Source organism: Ascidiella aspersa, chromosome 1 (assembly GCF_963924565.1).
Source record: "Ascidiella aspersa chromosome 1, kaAscAspe10.2, whole genome shotgun sequence".
NCBI classification, from domain to species: domain Eukaryota; kingdom Metazoa; phylum Chordata; class Ascidiacea; order Phlebobranchia; family Ascidiidae; genus Ascidiella; species Ascidiella aspersa.
The window spans coordinates 40,444,495-40,449,555 of NC_139447.1; the positions used below are offsets into that span (position 1 = coordinate 40,444,495).

General features: G+C 37.6%; 1 non-coding gene across 1 annotated transcript; it reads right to left on the reverse strand.

The window, feature by feature from the left end:
- Positions 1-3,847: 3,847 nt before the first annotated feature.
- Trnat-ggu (transfer RNA threonine (anticodon GGU)) lies at positions 3,848-3,921 on the reverse strand. Its single transcript has one exon. It is a non-coding gene; the product is annotated as a tRNA-Thr (tRNA).
- Between the last annotated feature and the right edge of the window lie 1,140 nt (positions 3,922-5,061).

The following is a 5,061-nucleotide window of genomic DNA, read 5'->3' on the forward strand; positions in this document are numbered from 1 at the left end:
TAAATGGTTCTGATTTTGCTTAGTTCTGGAATAAAGTGAAGCAGATTAAAAAAAAAGCTATCGTAGAGTTTGAGCTCACGACCTTGGCGTCTGGAGGGCTCACACTTCTTCAAATAGTTTTCCTACTTTGTGTTGGAAAAAAGTGCAATATATTAATCATTTGAAAAAATTAAAAATAAACAGCTCATGAATTTATATTTGTACATTCAAGATTTATTATTGAAAAACTTTCAATCAAACTTGTCAAACGACATACGAATGGTAAATATTTTTGAGGTTAAGTTTTTGCTCAGCATTGAAATAGCACTTATCAATAAATTTTCAGTGATAATACTAAATAATGTTACACAGAAAAGCTACATTAGTTTATTAAGTACGAATTGTGTTGAACTCACAACCGAGTTGGGCTTTACACGGCGTAAGTCGGCAAACCGACACTTGGTAGTTCTGGTTGGGAAAGCAGCAAGATTCTCTGGAACAAGCAATAACATGACGTCACTACTCACCTTTAGAGATCGAATTATCACGTAACATCACATTTTTACTTTCAATGATTGATTAAAACAATATCTATTTCTTATTATTTTTAAACAACCGGCTGAAATATTTTGTTCCAACTTTGTAAACAAACAAAAGTTGTTTTGCTTTATTTCCTGAGAACTGAGAACACTTTGTTTTTAACAACTAGGTTTAAAATTACACCATTTCTTATATCTTATTAACAGGGGCGTAGCGTGGGGGGGTATTTAGGAGTCTTGACACCCCCCTTTGAAATCTCAGTAAACAATTATCACAAAAATAAAACCGTGATTGCTGCAATGTTACATCGGTAACATTTTTTTACATCGGAAGCATTGCACCTGGCATTGAAAACACGTTGGTCGTCGGTGCTTATCGCCGCCAACGCCTAATCACGCTCGTTATCGTTGTTTCATTTAGCAGTCGCCTGTCAGTGTCACCAACTCAAGTAATCTCAAGCAGGCCTGTTAACGAATATATATTTTATTGATAGAATGAACCGTCTTCTCAACCACGTAGAGAAAACAGGCGTGCAAGCTACAGCAAACGTCTTCACCTCAGGTCGCTCTATTGAATGTTTTTATTAGCCTAAATCTCGAAAAGAAGCGCTTGACCGTCGCATTTTGAAACTTCGATTAAAACGTCGACGAACTATTTCCCGATAAACTGATAATAAATCGCCGTCTTAACATCATGCAATAAGCCATGTTTGTGTTTTTCTTGCACAGTTTCAGAGGAATAATTTACTAATTATACAGAGTTCAGGGCGATTTTAAAGCCACGCTTCATACCATCGGCAAAATTAAACTACAAATATCACCAAATTTGTTGATAAGCATCGTTAATTTTGCTGACAACGAAGTTCAACAGTTGGTGATTGTTACGTCACAAAGGCTGTTCTGACACCGCAATTCCATAGCGTTTCGCGCGCAATTAAAATCACTTGACAATCGGACTTGAATACGAGGTGTTGCAAATTTTCTATCGTTAAGCTCATTATAACTAATCGCCGTTTTTAGCGTCCAGAATACACGAAACGTAATTTTCTCTAGGGGTGTTTATAACACATCTCCCCAGACCCCCTAGATCAGTGATTCTCAACCGCGGCTCTCAGAGCCGCATGCGGCTCTCAACTGAACATTTTGCGGCTCTCTAACCGAGTGAAAAATTAGTTACAAAGTAAGTAAGAGAAATCAAGAATTAATGAATTGTATCAGCAAGGATTCCTAGTACGAAGTACTAATGTTAGCGGCTACTTCCATCCAGCTCTTTAAAATAATTTTGCGGTTTGTTACGTCACAATATATTTAGTCCTGATCGACAAGCTATGGCAAACACTGTTAATTAGTTAGCCTAGGCTAGCGTAATGTATATTTGATGTTTTCTAGTTGCTTTCTTAATGTGTTTAATTATATGCCTACTGTTGTTTTTTATGCGGCTCCTTGCAAACCTTAGGTTTGAAATGCGGCTCTTGCTCTGAAAAAGGTTGAGAATCACTGCCCTAGGTGATTTAGGTTACTGATCATGTTACACAGTGGCGTATCCAGGGGGCCGGGGTTTGCTATTATTGTTTGTTGTTCGTTTTGGTCAGGGTTAAGTAAACTGTCCGAAGCGGCAATGTTCTGAATGTATTTGGGTCACGCGTCTTAAGCTAATGCGTAGCCAAAATCTAAGGCAAAACTTCGTTTTTGTCTTTTTTTAGTCGAACCTAAAACGCAGTATGTTTTTTCTCTTTCGTTATTTGTTTAGGTTGGCTGATTATATTATCAAGTGTAAATTCGACAATTAACAACGCTAAGACAAACCATCTTTGTTTTTTTCTCGCTAAAACGTCAAAGTTAGGCGCAGCTCATGTTCCTCGCTGTTCGCTGTCTGCTTTAATATTCGATATTAGTTAACAACAGATTTTTTTGAAAACAGATTCTAACAACGGATTTTTTTGAAACAGATTCTTAAAAGGTGATATAATGATGACTGTCGTGCGCATTTCAAAGTCGCCCGTTTTTAAGTTACGTTAGTTAACAAAATTATTCTCTAAAAGCATATTCTAAGTCTAAGACCACGTGTTTTTGTTTAGTGTGCAGTGTACACAACTTATTTTCCCTCAACCGCAGCTTGTATTTTAACTGACTTGGCACACAGCTTGGCGCAGATGTTGTGCTAATTGTGACATAATAACACCCGGGGAAAACCGATCTTCGTTTAGTAATGCACGTGGCGAAAGGCGTGCTTGTAATTTAACGCTAGTCCCGTACATGGAACTTAGGAAACTGCGCTGTTGATAGTTTATTTTTCTTCCAAAATCAATCACACATATTTCAAGGTCTTGATTTAATTTTTCACCTGGCCCTGGGAGTGTCGACGACGCACCTGTTCGCATTTGCTGGACGTTAGTTGTTTCTGATTAGAATGTTTTATGACGTCATTACAATCACTATTTTATGACGCTACACCCGTCACTGTTTTATGACGTCATTGCTCATTAACGTCAGACCGAAAATAGGGGAATTCCCTAGGTTGGAAATTCGGGACACCCCCTTTTGAAACGGTCACGCTACGCGCCTGCTTATTAAAACTAGTTAACACAGTCAGTATAGACTTTGTCGTCTGGGCAAAATACTACGTAAAAAACCATCAAACTTTTTTGACTTTAAAAAAAATATTTTTATGCAACTATTGTTTCTTTTGCAAAAGTAAAATTTCAAAAACTACTTGACCAATGTCTTACAAGATATGAAGCAAACTTATCAAACATCTAACCAGTCGGACTTCCAACAAATATTTTTCCACATTCACAATAATAATTTAAAAAATAAAGAATAACATTGACCTGAGGAAGATTTCCTGTAAAGGTTGTTGAAACGTTGGTACATTTAATAAAAACTATTGTCGAAAGAACAATTTTAAAATTAATACAATAACGCCTGGCAACAAGATTATATTCAATAAATTAAAAACATTAAAAAATCACCTATGTCTTCGGCCGGTTCCACAGGACACGGTGCATCCGGACCACTGGCCCCACGCCCCCTTGGCACACGCTGCCTCCTTGCACTCCCTCAGTTCGTAGGGGGGTCCAGGGCACCGTTGGGGAGGCACTTTGGCGTTAGTCTGGTCTAGGCACTCCCGGTACCTCGAGCTTTTTCCCTCCCCACAAGTGACTGAGCAGGGATACCAGAAGCTCCACTGCGCCCAGTTGTCGTCAAACTCAACAGCTGCGGGTTGCTGGTGGATAATTATCGTGGGCAACTACAGCAGATGCCTTTAGGCTTACCGAAATCATTTGTGCTGGTCAGGATTGTGTGCAAGCAAGAATAGAAAAACAACTAGCCTGTAGTGAGGTTCGAACTCACGACCTCGGCCATACCGGGACCGTTGCTCTACCAACTGAGCTATGCAGGCTCAGAGGGGAACGAGTCAAGAAACAACCTTAGCACCGTTACCTGCTGTATCCTGTTCGCAAAACTATCCTGTGGTGAGGTTCGAACTCACAACCTAGGCCATACCGGGACTGTCGCTAAACCAATTGAGCTAAAACAGCATAAATATAAACGACAGTACAATCAAAAACATTTTGTTAATTTTCTCAAATATTAAGCTGGACATATAATAAATGTAAGGACTTTTGGAAAACATAGGTTTTTTGAAGACTTTTCAAAACACAAATCAATTCAAAGACTATTAAAGACTTTTACAAGTTAAAAGACTTTGTGTTAACCCTGTAGCAGAATAGAGTTACCTGTAAAACTTAAGTCGCACTGGTACAGTTGGTTAACCCTCTTCACATCTTCTCGACTCAGTTCCGTGCTTTGACTTTTAATCCCCATCAAGCTTTCCTTATCGACGATGGAAGGCCACGAGTCCTTAGCGTAACTCCAGCCATCGCTCTGCATCACCGACCCCTTGTCGTAAGTTGTGTTCAAATCGTCCAAGTATGTGCGACCCAGCTTCTTAAAGTTGTAATGATCATCTAAAAAACAGTAGAAGAAAGAAAAAATAGTTTAAAAATTTTCTCCTAAGGAAATTGAAATCTTACATTGTTTTTCTTTATTATGTTCAAGTATGGGTTAAAAACTTTAAACTATACCAGGTTTTTAAATTATGAAATGCTTTTAAATTGTGTAAAAGTAAAATGTGAGAAGTGCTTGAAAAAGCTTTTTATCTTTGGTCAGATTTATTGTTGGCCTCTAAATTTAAAAAATCTAAATGAATCAAGGATCATTCCAGGAGCCAAAAATTATTTGATTGTGTCTTTATTGCTTTAAAATTGCATTTTAATTGTTTTTCAAAGCCCATACAGAAGTAGGTATCATTTTGGACGTTTCGAATAACTCTTTACTCATTTTCTTTATTCATTTTTCAGATGTTGAAAATAAATAAAGAGTTATTCGAAACATCCAAAATGATACCTACTTCTGTATGGACTTTGATATTCTTATTCTGTCTTACTACAACCTCCAACCATTATGCTCCAAAATTGTTTTTTTAATTCTTGAAATCCCACCTTAATAGTACAACCAAATAGTAATAATAATTTAACCG